Source organism: Heterodontus francisci, chromosome 29 (assembly GCF_036365525.1).
Source record: "Heterodontus francisci isolate sHetFra1 chromosome 29, sHetFra1.hap1, whole genome shotgun sequence".
Lineage (NCBI taxonomy): Eukaryota > Metazoa > Chordata > Chondrichthyes > Heterodontiformes > Heterodontidae > Heterodontus > Heterodontus francisci.
The window spans coordinates 67,428,608-67,445,319 of NC_090399.1; positions in this window are offsets into that span (position 1 = coordinate 67,428,608).

Here is a 16,712-nt window from a genome sequence, read left to right on the forward strand (position 1 = left end):
GAGTTACAGCATTGGCCTCACCCTCAGTCAGTCAGTGAGTTGCAGCATTGGCCTCACCTTCAGTCAGTCAGTGAGTTGCAGCATTGCCCTCACCCTCAGTCAGTCAGTGAGTTGCAGCATTGGCCTCACCTTCAGTCAGTTAGTGAGTTACAGCATTGGCCTCACCCCCAGTCAGTCAGTGAGTTACAGCATTGCCCTCACCCCCAGTCAGTCAGTGAGTTACAGCATTGGCCTCACCCTCAGTCAGTCAGTGAGTTACAGGATTGGCCTCACCCCCAGTCAGTCAGTGATTTGCAGCATTGGCCTCACCTTCAGTCAGTGAGTGAGTTGCAGCATCGGCCTCACCCACAGTCAGTCAGTGACTTGCAGCATTGCCCTCACCCCGAGTCAAGAGTTACAGCATCGGACTCACCCTCAGTCAGTCAGTGAGTTGCATCATTGGCCTCACCCTCAGTCAGTGAGTGAGTTGCATCATTGGCCTCACCCTCAGTCAGTGAGTGAGTTACAGCATTGGCCTCACCCTCAGTCAGTGAGTGAGTTACAGCATTGGCCTCCCCTTCAGTCAGTGCGTGAGTTACAGCATTGGCCTCACCCACAGTCAGTCAGTGACTTGCAGCATTGCCCTCACCCCCAGTCAGTGAGTTACAGCATCGGCCTCACCTCCAGTCAGTGAGTAAGTTGCAGCATTGGCCTCTCCCTTCGTGAGTGAGTTGCAGCATTGGCCTCACCCCCTGTCAGTGAGTGAGTTACAACATTGGCCTCACCCCCAGTCAGTCAGTGAGTTGCAGCATTGGCCTCACCACCAGTCAGTCAGTGAGTTACAGCATTGGCCTCACCCTCAGTCAGTCAGTGATTTGCAGCATTGGCCTCACCCCCAGTCAGTCAGTGAGTTGCAGCATTGGCCTCACCCCCAGTCAGTCAGTGAGTTGCAGCATTGGCCTCACCCCCAGTCAGTCAGTGAGTTGCAGCATTGGCCTCACCCCCAGTCAGTCAGTGAGTTGCATTATTGGCCTCACCACCAGTCAGTCAGTGAGTTACAGCATTGGCCTCTCCCTCAGTCAGTCAGTGAGTTACAGCATTAGCCTCACCCTCAGTCAGTCAGTGAGTTGCAGCATTGCCCTCACCCCCAGTCAGTGAGTTACAGGATTGGCCTCAACCCCAGTCAGTCAGTGAGTTGCAGCATTGGCCTCACCCCCAGTCAGTCAGTGATTTGCAGCATTGGCCTCACCTTCAGTCAGTGAGTGAGTTACAGCATCGGCCTCACCCCCAGTCAGTCAGTGAGTTGCAGCATTGGCCTCACCCCCAGTCAGTCAGTGAGTTACAGCATTGGCCTCACCCTCAGTCAGTCAGTGAGTTGCAGCATTGCCCTCACACCCAGTCAGTGAGTTACAGGATTGGCCTCAACCCCAGTCAGTCAGTGAGTTGCAGCATTGGCCTCACCCCCAGTCAGTGAGTTACAGCTTTGTCCTCACCCCCAGTCAGTCAGTGAGTTACAGCATTAGTCTCACCCCCAGTCAGTGAGTTACAGCTTTGGCCTCACCACCAGTCAGTCAGCAAGTTACAGCATTGGCCTCATCCCCAGTCAGCGAGTTACAGCATTGGTCCTGACCCCCTGACAGTCAGAGAATTATAGCATTGGCCTCACCCCCCCAGTCAGTAGGTGAGTTACAGCATTAGCCTCACCCCCAGACAGTGAGTTGCAGCATTGGCCTCACCCTCAGTCAGTGAGTTACAGCATTGGCCTCACCCCCAGTTAGTGCGTTACAGCATTGGCCTCAACCCCAGTCAGTCAGTGAGTTACAGCATTGGCCTCACCCCCAGTCTGTCAGTCAGTGAGTTACAGCATTGGCCTCACCCCCAGTCTGACAGTCAGTGAGTTACAGCATTGACCTCACCCCCAGTCAGTCAGTGAGTTACAGCATTGACCTCACCCCCAGTCAGTCAGTGAGTTACAGCATTGACCTCACCCCCAGTCAGTCAGTGAGTTACAGCATTGACCTCACCCCCAGTCAGTCAGTGAGTTACAGCATTGGCCTCACCCCCAGTCAGTGAGTTACAGCATTGGCCTCACCCCCAGTCAGTGAGTTACAGCATTGGTCTCACCCCCAGTCAGTGAGTTACAGCATTGGCCTCACCACCAGTTAGTGAGTTACAGCAATGGACTCACAACCAGTCAGTCAGTGAGTTACTGCATTGGCCTCACCCTCAGTCAGTGAGTTACAGCATTGGCCTCACCCTCAGTCAGTGAGTTACAGCATTGGCCTCACCCCCAGTCAGTCAGTGATTTGCAGCATTGGCCTCACCCCCAGTCAGTCAGTGAGTTACAGCATTGGCCTCACCCCCTGTCAGTGAGTTACAGCATTGGCCTCACCCCCTGTCAGTGAGTTACAGCATTGGCCTCACCCCCTGTCAGTGAGTTACAGCATTGGCCTCACCCCCAGTCAGTGAGTTACAGCATTGGCCTCACCCCCAGTCAGTGAGTTAGAGCATTGGCCTCACCCCCAGTCAGTGAGTTACAGCATTGACCTCACCCCCAGTCAGTGAGTTACAGCATTGGCCTCACAACCAGTCAGTCAGTGAGTTGCAGCATTGGCCTCAACCCCAGTCAGTCAGTGAGTTGCAGCATTGGGCTCACCCCCAGTCAGTCAGTGAGTTACAGCATTGGCCTCACCCCCAGTCAGTGAGGTACAGCATTGGCTTCAACCCCAGTCAGTCAGTGAGTTACAGCATTGGCCTCACCCCCAGTCAGTGAGTTACAGCATTGGCTTCAACCCCAGTCAGTCAGTGAGTTCCAGCATTGGCCTCACCCCCAGTCAGTCAGTGAGTTACAGCATTGGACTCACCCCCAGTCAGTGAGTTACAGCATTGGACTCACCCCCAGTCAGTGAGTTACAGCATTGGACTCACCCCCAGTCAGTGAGTTACAGCATTGGCCTCACCCCCAGTCAGTGAGTTACAGCATTGGACTCACCCCCAGTCAGTCAGTGAGTTACAGCATTGGACTCACCCCCAGTCAGTGAGTTACAGCATTGGCCTCACCCCCAGTCAGTGAGTTACATCATTGTCCTCACCCCCAGTCAGTCAGTGAGTTACAGCATTGTCCTCAACCCCAGTCAGTCAGTGAGTTCCAGCATTGGCCTCACCCCCAGTCAGTGAGTTACATTATTGTCCTCACCCCCAGTCAGTCAGTGAGTTACATCATTGGCCTCACCCCCAGTCAGTCAGTGAGTTACAGCATTGACCTCACCCCCAGTCAGCGAGTTACAGCATTGGCCTCACCCCCAGTCAGTCAGTGAGTTACAGCATTGGACTCACCCCCAGTCAGTGAGTTACATCATTGGCCTCACCCCCAGTCTGTCAGTGAGTTACAGCATTGGCCTCACCCCCAGTCAGTCAGTGAGTTACAGCATTGGCCTCACCCCCAGTCAGTCAGTGAGTTACAGCATTGGCCTCACCCCCAGTCAGTGAGTTACAGCATTGGCCTCACCCCCAGTCAGCGAGTTACAGCATTGGCCTCACCCCCAGTCAGCGAGTTACATCATTGGCCTCACCCCCAGTCTGTCAGTGAGTTACAGCATTGGCCTCACCCCCAGTCAGTCAGTGAGTTACAGCATTGGCCTCACCCCCAGTCAGTCAGTGAGTTACAGCATTGGCCTCACCCCCAGTCAGCGAGTTACAGCATTGGCCTCACCCCCTGTCAGTCAGTAGGTTCCAGCATTGGCCTCACCCCCAGACAGTCAGTGAGTTGCAGTATTGTCCTCACCACCAGTCAGTCAGTAAGTTCCAGCATTGGCCACACCCCCAGACAGTAGTGAGTTGCAGTATTGTCCTCACCCCCAGTCAGTCAGTTAATTCCAGCATTGGCCTCACCACCAGTCTGTCAGTGAGTTACAGCTTTGGCCTCACCCCCAGTCAGCGTGTTACAGCATTGGCCTCACCCCCAGTCAGTCAGTGAGTTGCAGTTTTGGCCTCACCCCCAGTCAGTGAGTTACAGCATTGGCCTCACTGCCAGTCAGTGAGTGAGTTACAGCATTGGCCTCACCCCCAGTCAGTGATTTACAGCATTGCCCTCACCACCAGTCAGCCAGTGAGTAACAGCATTGTCCTGACCCCCAGACATTCAGAGAATTAAAGCATTGGCCTCACCCCCCAGTCAGTAGTTGAGTTACAGCATTGGCGTCACCCCCAGACAGTGAGTTGCAGCATTGGCCTCACCCTCAGTCAGTGAGTTACAGCATTGGCCTCACCCCCAGTCAGTCAGTGAGTTACAGCATTGGCCTCACCACCAGTTAGTGAGTTACAGCATTGGCCTCACCACCAGTTAGTGAGTTACAGCAATGGACTCACAACCAGTCAGTCAGTGAGTTACTGCATTGGCCTCACCCCCAGTCAGTGAGTTGCAGCATTGGCCTCACCCTCAGTCAGTGAGTTACAGCATTGGCCTCACCCCCAGTCAGTCAGTGATTTGCAGCATTGGCCTCACCCCCAGTCAGTCAGTGAGTTACAGCATTGGCCTCACCCCCTGTCAGTGAGTTACAGCATTGGCCTCACCCCCAGTCAGTGAGTTACAGCATTGGCCTCACCCCCAGTCAGTGAGTTACAGCATTGGCCTCACCCCCAGTCAGTGAGTTACAGCATTGGCCTCACCCCCAGTCAGTGAGTTACAGCATTGACCTCACCCCCAGTCAGTGAGTTACAGCATTGGCCTCACAACCAGTCAGTCAGTGAGTTGCAACATTGGCCTCAACCCCAGTCAGTCAGTGAGTTGCAGCATTGGGCTCACCCCCAGTCAGTCAGTGAGTTACAGCATTGGCCTCACCCCCAGTCAGTGAGTTACAGCATTGGCCTCACCCCCTGTCAGTGAGTTACAGCATTGGCTTCAACCCCAGTCAGTCAGTGAGTTCCACCACTGGCCTCACCCCCAGTCAGTGAGGTACAGCATTGGCTTCAACCCCAGTCAGTCAGTGAGTTCCAGCATTGGCCTCACCCCCAGTCAGTGAGTTACAGCATTGGCTTCAACCCCAGTCAGTCAGTGAGTTACAGCATTGGCCTCACCCCCAGTCAGTCAGTGAGTTACAGCATTGGACTCACCCCCAGTCAGTGAGTTACAGCATTGGCCTCACCCCCAGTCAGTGAGTTACATCATTGTCCTCACCCCCAGTCAGTCAGTGAGTTACATCATTGTCCTCACCCCCAGTCAGTCAGTGAGTTACAGCATTGACCTCACCCCCAGTCAGCGAGTTACAGCATTGACTTCACCCCCTGTCAGTCAGTAGGTTCCAGCATTGGCCTCACCCCCAGACAGTCAGTGAGTTGCAGTATTGTCCTCACCCCCAGTCAGTCAGTAAGTTCCAGCATTGGCCTCACCCCCAGTCAGTCAGTAAGTTCCAGCATTTGCCTCACCCCCAGTCAGTCAGTTAATTCCAGCATTGGCCTCACCACCAGTCAGTCAGCGAGTTACAGCATTGGCCTCACCCCCAGTCAGTCAGTGAGTTGCAGTTTTGGCCTCACCCCCAGTCAGTGAGTTGCAGCATTGGCTTCAACCCCAGTCAGTGAGTGAGTTACAGCATTGGCCTCACCCCCAGTCAGTGATTTACAGCATTGCCCTCACCACCAGTCAGCCAGTGAGTAACAGCATTGTCCTGACCCCCAGACAGTCAGAGAATTAAAGCATTGGCCTCACCCCCAAGTCAGTAGTTGAGTTACAGCATTGGCGTCACCCCCATACAGTGAGTTGCAGCATTGGCCTCACCCTCAGTCAGTGAGTTACAGCATTGGCCTCACCCCCAGTCAGTCAGTGAGTTACAACTTTGACCTCACCCCCAGTTAGTGAGTTACAGCATTGGCCTCAACCCCAGTCAGTCAGTGAGTGACAGCATTGCCCTCACCCCCAGTCAGTGATTTGCAGCATTGGCCTCACCCCCAGTCAGTGAGTTACAGCACTGGCATCACCGCCAGTCAGTCAGTGAGTTGCAGCATTGGCCTCACCACCAGTCAGTCAGTGAGTTACAGCATTGGCCTCACCAGCAGTCAGTTAGTGAGTTACAGCATTGGCGTCACCCTCAGTCAGTCAGTGAGTTGCAGCATTGGCCTCACCTTCAGTCAGTCAGTGAGTTGCAGCATTGCCCTCACCCCCAGTCAGTGAGTTACAGGATTGGCCTCACCCCCAGTCAGACAGTGATTTGCAGCATTGGCCTCACCTTCAGTCAGTGAGTGAGTTACAGCATCGGCCTCACCCACAGTCAGTCAGTGACTTGCAGCATTGCCCTCTCCCCCAGTCAGTGAGTTACAGCATCGGCCTCACCTCCAGTCAGTCAGTGAGTTGCAGCATTGGCCTCACCTTCAGTCAGTGAGTGAGTTGCAGCATTGGCCTCACCCTCATTCAGTCAGTGGGTTGCAGCATTGGCCTCTCCCTTCATGAGTGAGTTGCAACATTGGCCTCACCCCCAGTCAGTGAGTTACAGCATTGGCCTCACCCCCAGTCAGTGAGTTACAGCATTGGCCTCACCCCCAGTCAGTGAGTTACAGCATTGGCCTCACCCCCAGTCAGTGAGTTATAGCATTGGCCTCACCCCCAGTCAGTGAGTTACAGCATTGGCCTCATCCCCAGTCAGCGAGTTACAGCATTGGCTTCAACCCCAGTCAGTCAGTGAGTTCCAGCATTGGCCTCACCCCCAGTCAGTGAGTTACAGCTTTGGCCTCACCCCCAGTCAGTCAGTGAGTTACAGCATTGGCCTCACCCCCAGTCAGTCAGTGAGTTACAGCATTGGCCTCACCCCCAGTCAGTGAGTTACAGCATTGGCCTCACCCCCTGTCAGTCAGTAGGTTCCAGTATTGGCCTCACCCCCAGACAGTCAGTGAGTTCCAGCATTGGCCTCACCCCCAGTCAGTCAGTAAGTTCCAGCATTGGCCTCACCCCCAGTCAGTCAGTAAGTTCCAGCATTGGCCTCACCCCCAGTCAGTCAGTAAGTTCCAGCATTGGCCTCACCCCCAGTCAGTCAGTGAGTTGCAGTATTGGCCTCACCACCAGTCAGTCAGTTAATTCCAGCATTGGCCTCACCACCAGTCAGTCAGTGAGTTGCAGTTTTGGCCTCACCCCCAGTCATTCAGTGAGTTGCAGTATTGGTCTCCACCCCCAGTCAGTCAGTAAGTTCCAGCATTGGCCTCACCCCCAGTCAGTGAGTTACAGCATTGGCCTCACTGCCAGTCAGTCAGTGAGTTGCAGCATTGGACTCACCCCCAGTCAGTGAGTTGCAGCATTGGCCTCACCCCCAGTCAGTCAGTGAGTTACAGCATTGGCCTCACCCCCAGTCAGTCAGTGAGTTACAGCATTGGCCTCACCCCCAGTCAGTCAGTGAGTTACAGCATTGGCCTCACCCCCAGTCAGTGATTTACATCATTTACCTCACAACCAGTCAGTCAGTGAGTTACAGCATTGGCCTCACCCCCCAGTCAGTAGTTGAGTTACAGCATTGGCGTCACCCCCAGACAGTGAGTTGCAGCATTGGCCTCACCCCCAGTCAGTGAGTTACAACATTGAACTCACAACCAGTCAGTCAGTGAGTTACAGCATTGGACTCACCCCCAGTTAGTGAGTTACAGCATTGGCCTCACCCCCAGTCAGTCAGTGAGTTACAGCATTGCCCTCACCCCCAGTCAGTCAGTGAGTTACAGCATTGGCCTCACCCTCAGTCAGTCAGTGAGTTGCAGCATTGGCCTCACCTTCAGTCAGTCAGTGAGTTGCAGCATTGCCCTCACCCCCAGTCAGTGAGTTACAGGATTGGCCTCACCCCCAGTCAGTCAGTGATTTGCAGCATTGGCCTCACCTTCAGTCAGTGAGTGAGTTGCAGCATCGGCCTCACCCACAGTCAGTCAGTGACTTGCAGCATTGCCCTCACCCCGAGTCAAGAGTTACAGCATCGGACTCACCCTCAGTCAGTCAGTGAGTTGCATCATTGGCCTCACCCTCAGTCAGTCAGTGAGTTGCATCATTGGCCTCACCCTCAGTCAGTGAGTGAGTTACAGCATTGGCCTCACCCTCAGTCAGTGAGTGAGTTACAGCATTGGCCTCCCCTTCAGTCAGTGCGTGAGTTACAGCATTGGCCTCACCCACAGTCAGTCAGTGACTTGCAGCATTGCCCTCACCCCCAGTCAGTGAGTTACAGCATCGGCCTCACCTCCAGTCAGTGAGTAAGTTGCAGCATTGGCCTCTCCCTTCGTGAGTGAGTTGCAGCATTGGCCTCACCCCCTGTCAGTGAGTGAGTTACAACATTGGCCTCACCCCCAGTCAGTCAGTGAGTTGCAGCATTGGCCACACCACCAGTCAGTCAGTGAGTTACAGCATTGGCCTCACCCTCAGTCAGTCAGTGATTTGCAGCATTGGCCTCACCCCCAGTCAGTCAGTGAGTTGCAGCATTGGCCTCACCCCCAGTCAGTCAGTGAGTTGCAGCATTGGCCTCACCCCCAGTCAGTCAGTGAGTTGCAGCATTGGCCTCACCCCCAGTCAGTCAGTGAGTTGCATTATTGGCCTCACCACCAGTCAGTCAGTGAGTTACAGCATTGGCCTCTCCCTCAGTCAGTCAGTGAGTTACAGCATTGGCCTCACCCTCAGTCAGTCAGTGAGTTGCAGCATTGCCCTCACCCCCAGTCAGTGAGTTACAGAATTGGCCTCAACCCCAGTCAGTCAGTGAGTTGCAGCATTGGCCTCACCCCCAGTCAGTCAGTGATTTGCAGCATTGGCCTCACCTTCAGTCAGTGAGTGAGTTACAGCATCGGCCTCACCCCCAGTCAGTCAGTGAGTTGCAGCATTGGCCTCACCCCCAGTCAGTCAGTGAGTTACAGCATTGGCCTCACCCTCAGTCAGTCAGTGAGTTGCAGCATTGCCCTCACACCCAGTCAGTGAGTTACAGGATTGGCCTCAACCCCAGTCAGTCAGTGAGTTGCAGCATAAGCCTCACCCCCAGTCAGTGAGTTACAGCTTTGTCCTCACCCCCAGTCAGTCAGTGAGTTACAGCATTAGTCTCACCCCCAGTCAGTGAGTTACAGCTTTGGCCTCACCACCAGTCAGTCAGCAAGTTACAGCATTGGCCTCATCCCCAGTCAGCGAGTTACAGCATTGGTCCTGACCCCCTCACAGTCAGAGAATTATAGCATTGGCCTCACCCCCCCAGTCAGTAGGTGAGTTACAGCATTAGCCTCACCCCCAGACAGTGAGTTGCAGCATTGGCCTCACCCTCAGTCAGTGAGTTACAGCATTGGCCTCACCCCCAGTTAGTGCGTTACAGCATTGGCCTCAACCCCAGTCAGTCAGTGAGTTACAGCATTGGCCTCACCCCCAGTCTGTCAGTCAGTGAGTTACAGCATTGGCCTCACCCCCAGTCTGACAGTCAGTGAGTTACAGCATTGACCTCACCCCCAGTCAGTCAGTGAGTTACAGCATTGACCTCACCCCCAGTCAGTCAGTGAGTTACAGCATTGACCTCACCCCCAGTCAGTCAGTGAGTTACAGCATTGACCTCACCCCCAGTCAGTCAGTGAGTTACAGCATTGGCCTCACCCCCAGTCAGTGAGTTACAGCATTGGCCTCACCCCCAGTCAGTGAGTTACAGCATTGGCCTCACTACCAGTTAGTGAGTTACAGCAATGGACTCACAACCAGTCAGTCAGTGAGTTACTGCATTGGCCTCACCCTCAGTCAGTGAGTTACAGCATTGGCCTCACCCTCAGTCAGTGAGTTACAGCATTGGCCTCACCCCCAGTCAGTCAGTGATTTGCAGCATTGGCCTCACCCCCAGTCAGTCAGTGAGTTACAGCATTGGCCTCACCCCCTGTCAGTGAGTTACAGCATTGGCCTCACCCCCTGTCAGTGAGTTACAGCATTGGCCTGACCCCCTGTCAGTGAGTTACAGCATTGGCCTCACCCCCAGTCAGTGAGTTACAGCATTGGCCTCACCCCCAGTCAGTGAGTTAGAGCATTGGCCTCACCCCCAATCAGTGAGTTACAGCATTGACCTCACCCCCAGTCAGTGAGTTACAGCATTGGCCTCACAACCAGTCAGTCAGTGAGTTGCAGCATTGGCCTCAACCCCAGTCAGTCAGTGAGTTGCAGCATTGGGCTCACCCCCAGTCAGTCAGTGAGTTACAGCATTGGCCTCACCCCCAGTCAGTGAGGTACAGCATTGGCTTCAACCCCAGTCAGTCAGTGAGTTACAGCATTGGCCTCACCCCCAGTCAGTGAGTTACAGCATTGGCTTCAACCCCAGTCAGTCAGTGAGTTCCAGCATTGGCCTCACCCCCAGTCAGTCAGTGAGTTACAGCATTGGACTCACCCCCAGTCAGTGAGTTACAGCATTGGACTCACCCCCAGTCAGTGAGTTACAGCATTGGACTCACCCCCAGTCATTGAGTTACAGCATTGGCCTCACCCCCAGTCAGTGAGTTACAGCATTGGACTCACCCCCAGTCAGTCAGTGATTTACAGCATTGGACTCACCCCCAGTCAGTGAGTTACAGCATTGGCCTCACCCCCAGTCAGTGAGTTACATCATTGTCCTCACCCCCAGTCAGTCAGTGAGTTACATCATTGTCCTCAACCCCAGTCAGTCAGTGAGTTCCAGCATTGGCCTCACTCCCAGTCAGTGAGTTACATCATTGTCCTCACCCCCAGTCAGTCAGTGAGTTACATCATTGGCCTCACCCCCAGTCAGTCAGTGAGTTACAGCATTGACCTCACCCCCAGTCAGCGAGTTACAGCATTGGCCTCACCCCCAGTCAGTGAGTTACATCATTGGCCTCACCCCCAGTCTGTCAGTGAGTTACAGCATTGGCCTCACCCCCAGTCAGTCAGTGAGTTACAGCATTGGCCTCACCCCCAGTCAGTCAGTGAGTTACAGCATTGGCCTCACCCCCAGTCAGTGAGTTACAGCATTGGCCTCACCCCCAGTCAGCGAGTTACAGCATTGGCCTCACCCCCAGTCAGCGAGTTACAGCATTGGCCTCACCCCCTGTCAGTCAGTAGGTTCCAGCATTGGCCTCACCCCCAGACAGTCAGTGAGTTGCAGTATTGTCCTCACCACCAGTCAGTCAGTAAGTTCCAGCATTGGCCACACCCCCAGACAGTAGTGAGTTGCAGTATTGTCCTCACCCCCAGTCAGTCAGTTAATTCCAGCATTGGCCTCACCACCAGTCTGTTAGTGAGTTACAGCTTTGGCCTCACCCCCAGTCAGCGTGTTACAGCATTGGCCTCACCCCCAGTCAGTCAGTGAGTTGCAGTTTTGGCCTCACCCCCAGTCAGTGAGTTACAGCATTGGCCTCACCCCCAGTCAGTGATTTACAGCATTGCCCTCACCACCAGTCAGCCAGTGAGTAACAGCATTGTCCTGACCCCCAGACATTCAGAGAATTAAAGCATTGGCCTCACCCCCCAGTCAGTAGTTGAGTTACAGCATTGGCGTCACCCCCAGACAGTGAGTTGCAGCATTGGCCTCACCCTCAGTCAGTGAGTTACAGCATTGGCCTCACCCCCAGTCAGTCAGTGAGTTACAGCATTGGCCTCACCACCAGTTAGTGAGTTACAGCATTGGCCTCACCACCAGTTAGTGAGTTACAGCAATGGACTCACAACTAGTCAGTCAGTGAGTTACTGCATTGGCCTCACCCCCAGTCAGTGAGTTGCAGCATTGGCCTCACCCTCAGTCAGTGAGTTACAGCATTGGCCTCACCCCCAGTCAGTCAGTGATTTGCAGCATTGGCCTCACCCCCAGTCAGTCAGTGAGTTACAGCATTGGCCTCACCCCCTGTCAGTGAGTTACAGCATTGGCCTCACCCCCAGTCAGTGAGTTACAGCATTGGCCTCACCCCCAGTCAGTGAGTTACAGCATTGGCCTCACCCCCAGTCAGTGAGTTACAGCATTGGCCTCACCCCCAGTCAGTGAGTTACAGCATTGGCCTCACAACCAGTCAGTCAGTGAGTTGCAGCATTGGCCTCAACCCCAGTCAGTCAGTGAGTTGCAGCATTGGGCTCACCCCCAGTCAGTCAGTGAGTTACAGCATTGGCCTCACCCCCAGTCAGTGAGTTACAGCATTGGCCTCACCCCCTGTCAGTGAGTTACAGCATTGGCTTCAACCCCAGTCAGTCAGTGAGTTCCACCACTGGCCTCACCCCCAGTCAGTGAGGTACAGCATTGGCTTCAACCCCAGTCAGTCAGTGAGTTCCAGCATTGGCCTCACCCCCAGTCAGTGAGTTACAGCATTGGCTTCAACCCCAGTCAGTCAGTGAGTTACAGCATTGGCCTCACCCCCAGTCAGTCAGTGAGTTACAGCATTGGACTCACCCCCAGTCAGTGAGTTACAGCATTGGCCTCACCCCCAGTCAGTGAGTTACATCATTGTCCTCACCCCCAGTCAGTCAGTGAGTTACATCATTGTCCTCACCCCCAGTCAGTCAGTGAGTTACAGCATTGACCTCACCCCCAGTCAGCGAGTTACAGCATTGACTTCACCCCCTGTCAGTCAGTAGGTTCCAGCATTGGCCTCACCCCCAGACAGTCAGTGAGTTGCAGTATTGTCCTCACCCCCAGTCAGTCAGTAAGTTCCAGCATTGGCCTCACCCCCAGTCAGTCAGTAAGTTCCAGCATTGGCCTCACCCCCAGTCAGTCAGTTAATTCCAGCATTGGCCTCACCACCAGTCAGTCAGCGAGTTACAGCATTGGCCTCACCCCCAGTCAGTCAGTGAGTTGCAGTTTTGGCCTCACCCCCAGTCAGTGAGTTGCAGCATTGGCTTCAACCCCAGTCAGTGAGTGAGTTACAGCATTGGCCTCACCCCCAGTCAGTGATTTACAGCATTGCCCTCACCACCAGTCAGCCAGTGAGTAACAGCATTGTCCTGACCCCCAGACAGTCAGAGAATTAAAGCATTGGCCTCACCCCCAAGTCAGTAGTTGAGTTACAGCATTGGCGTCACCCCCATACAGTGAGTTGCAGCATTGGCCTCACCCTCAGTCAGTGAGTTACAGCATTGGCCTCACCCCCAGTCAGTCAGTGAGTTACAACTTTGACCTCACCCCCAGTTAGTGAGTTACAGCATTGGCCTCAACCCCAGTCAGTCAGTGAGTGACAGCATTGCCCTCACCCCCAGTCAGTGATTTGCAGCATTGTCCTCACCCCCAGTCAGTGAGTTACAGCACTGGCATCACCGCCAGTCAGTCAGTGAGTTGCAGCATTGGCCTCACCACCAGTCAGTCAGTGAGTTACAGCATTGGCCTCACCAGCAGTCAGTTAGTGAGTTACAGCATTGGCGTCACCCTCAGTCAGTCAGTGAGTTGCAGCATTGGCCTCACCTTCAGTCAGTCAGTGAGTTGCAGCATTGCCCTCACCCCCAGTCAGTGAGTTACAGGATTGGCCTCACCCCCAGTCAGACAGTGATTTGCAGCATTGGCCTCACCTTCAGTCAGTGAGTGAGTTACAGCATCGGCCTCACCCACAGTCAGTCAGTGACTTGCAGCATTGCCCTCTCCCCCAGTCAGTGAGTTACAGCATCGGCCTCACCTCCAGTCAGTCAGTGAGTTGCAGCATTGGCCTCACCTTCAGTCAGTGAGTGAGTTGCAGCATTGGCCTCACCCTCATTCAGTCAGTGGGTTGCAGCATTGGCCTCTCCCTTCATGAGTGAGTTGCAACATTGGCCTTACCCCCAGTCAGTCACTGATTTACAACATTGGCCTCACCACCAGTCAGTCAGTGAGTTACAGCATTGGCCTCACCAGCAGTCAGTGAGTGAGTTACAGCATCGGCCTCACCCACAGTCAGTCAGTGACTTGCAGCATTGCCCTCACCCCCAGTCAAGAGTTACAGCATCGGCCTCACCTCCAGTCAGTCAGTGAGTTGCATCATTGGCCTCACCCTCAGTCAGTGAGTGAGTTACAGCATTGGCCTCCCCTTCAGTCAGTGCGTGAGTTACAGCATTGGCCTCACCCACAGTCAGTCAGTGACTTGCAGCATTGGCCTCACCACCAGTCAGTGAGTAAGTTGCAGCATTGGCCTCACCCTCAGTCAGTCAGTGAGTTGCAGCATTGGCCTCACCGTCATTCAGTCAGTGGGTTGCAGCATTGGCCTCTCCCGTCGTGAGTGAGTTGCAGCATTGGCCTCACCCCCAGTCAGTCAGTGAGTTGCAGCATTGGCCTCACCACCAGTCAGTCAGTGAGTTGCAGCATTGGCCTCACCCCCAGTTAGTCAGTGAGTTGCAGCATTGGCCTCACGCCCAGTCAGTCAGTGAGTTGCAGCATTGGCCTCACCCCCAGTCAGTCAGTGAGTTGCAGCATTGGCCTCACCCCCAGTCAGTCAGTGAGTTGCAGCATTGGTCTCACCTCCAGTCAGTCAGTGAGTTGCAGCATTGGCCTCACCCCCAGTCAGTCAGTGAGTTACTGCATTGGCCTCACCCCCAGTCAGTCAGTGAGTTGCAGCATTGGCCTCACCCCCAGTCAGTCAATGAGTTACAGCATTGCCCTCACCTCCAGTCAGTCAGTGAGTTACAGCATTGGCCTCACCCCCAGTCAGTGAGTTGCAGCATTGACCTCACCCCCAGTCAATGAGTTGCAGCATTGACCTCACCCCCAGTCAGTGAGTTACAGCATTTACCTCACCACCAGTCAGTCAGTGAGTTACAGCATTGGCCTCACCCCCAGTCAGTGATTTACATCATTTACCTCACAACCAGTCAGTCAGTGAGTTACAGCATTGTCCTCCCCCCCCCCCCCCCCCAGTCAGTCAGTCAGTGAGTAACAGCATTGTCCTGACCCCCAGACAGTCAGAGAATTGAAGCATTGGCCTCACCCCCCAGTCAGTAGTTGAGTTACAGCATTGGCGTCACCCCCAGACAGTGAGTTACAGCATTGGCCTCACCCCCAGTTAGTGAGTTACAGCATTGGCCTCAACCCCAGTCAGTCAGTGAGTTACAGCATTGGCCTCACCCTCAGTCAGTGAGTTACAGCATTGGCCTCACCCCCAGTCAGTCAGTGAGTTACAGCATTGGCCTCACCCCCAGACAGTGAGTTACAGCATTGGCCTCACCCCCAGTCAGTGAGTTACAACATTGAACTCACAACCAGTCAGTCAGTGAGTTACAGCATTGGCCTGACCCCCAGTCAATGAGTTGCAGCATTGGACTCACCCCCAGACAGTCAGTGATTTGCAGCATTGGCCTCATCCCCAGTCAGTCAGTGAGTTACAGCATTGGCCTCACCCTCAGTCAGTCAGTGAGTTGCAGCATTGGCCTCACCTTCAGTCAGTCAGTGAGTTGCAGCATTGCCCTCACCCCCAGTCAATGAGTTGCAGCATTGGACTCACCCCCAGTCAGTCACTGATTTACAACATTGGCCTCACCACCAGTCAGTCAGTGAGTTACAGCATTGGCCTCACCAGCAGTCAGTGAGTGAGTTACAGCATCGGCCTCACCCACAGTCAGTCAGTGACTTGCAGCATTGCCCTCACCCCCAGTCAAGAGTTACAGCATCGGCCTCACCTCCAGTCAGTCAGTGAGTTGCATCATTGGCCTCACCCTCAGTCAGTGAGTGAGTTACAGCATTGGCCTCCCCTTCAGTCAGTGCGTGAGTTACAGCATTGGCCTCACCCACAGTCAGTCAGTGACTTGCAGCATTGGCCTCACCACCAGTCAGTGAGTAAGTTGCAGCATTGGCCTCACCCTCAGTCAGTCAGTGAGTTGCAGCATTGGCCTCACCGTCATTCAGTCAGTGGGTTGCAGCATTGGCCTCTCCCGTCGTGAGTGAGTTGCAGCATTGGCCTCACCCCCAGTCAGTCAGTGAGTTGCAGCATTGGCCTCACCACCAGTCAGTCAGTGAGTTGCAGCATTGGCCTCACCCCCAGTTAGTCAGTGAGTTGCAGCATTGGCCTCACGCCCAGTCAGTCAGTGAGTTGCAGCATTGGCCTCACCCCCAGTCAGTCAGTGAGTTGCAGCATTGGCCTCACCCCCAGTCAGTCAGTGAGTTGCAGCATTGGTCTCACCTCCAGTCAGTCAGTGAGTTGCAGCATTGGCCTCACCCCCAGTCAGTCAGTGAGTTACTGCATTGGCCTCACCCCCAGTCAGTCAGTGAGTTGCAGCATTGGCCTCACCCCCAGTCAGTCAATGAGTTACAGCATTGCCCTCACCTCCAGTCAGTCAGTGAGTTACAGCATTGGCCTCACCCAGTGTCAGTGAGTTGCAGCATTGACCTCACCCCCAGTCAATGAGTTGCAGCATTGACCTCACCCCCAGTCAGTGAGTTACAGCATTTACCTCACCACCAGTCAGTCAGTGAGTTACAGCATTGGCCTCACCCCCAGTCAGTGATTTACATCATTTACCTCACAACCAGTCAGTCAGTGAGTTACAGCATTGTCCTCCCCCCCCCCCCCCAGTCAGTCAGTCAGTGAGTAACAGCATTGTCCTGACCCCCAGACAGTCAGAGAATTGAAGCATTGGCCTCACCCCCCAGTCAGTAGTTGAGTTACAGCATTGGCGTCACCCCCAGACAGTGAGTTACAGCATTGGCCTCACCCCCAGGTAGTGAGTTACAGCATTGGCCTCAACCCCAGTCAGTCAGTGAGTTACAGCATTGGCCTCACCCTCAGTCAGTGAGTTACAGCATTGGCCTCACCCCCAGTCAGTCAGTGAGTTACAGCATTGGCCTCACCCCCAGACAGTGAGTTACAGCATTGGCCTC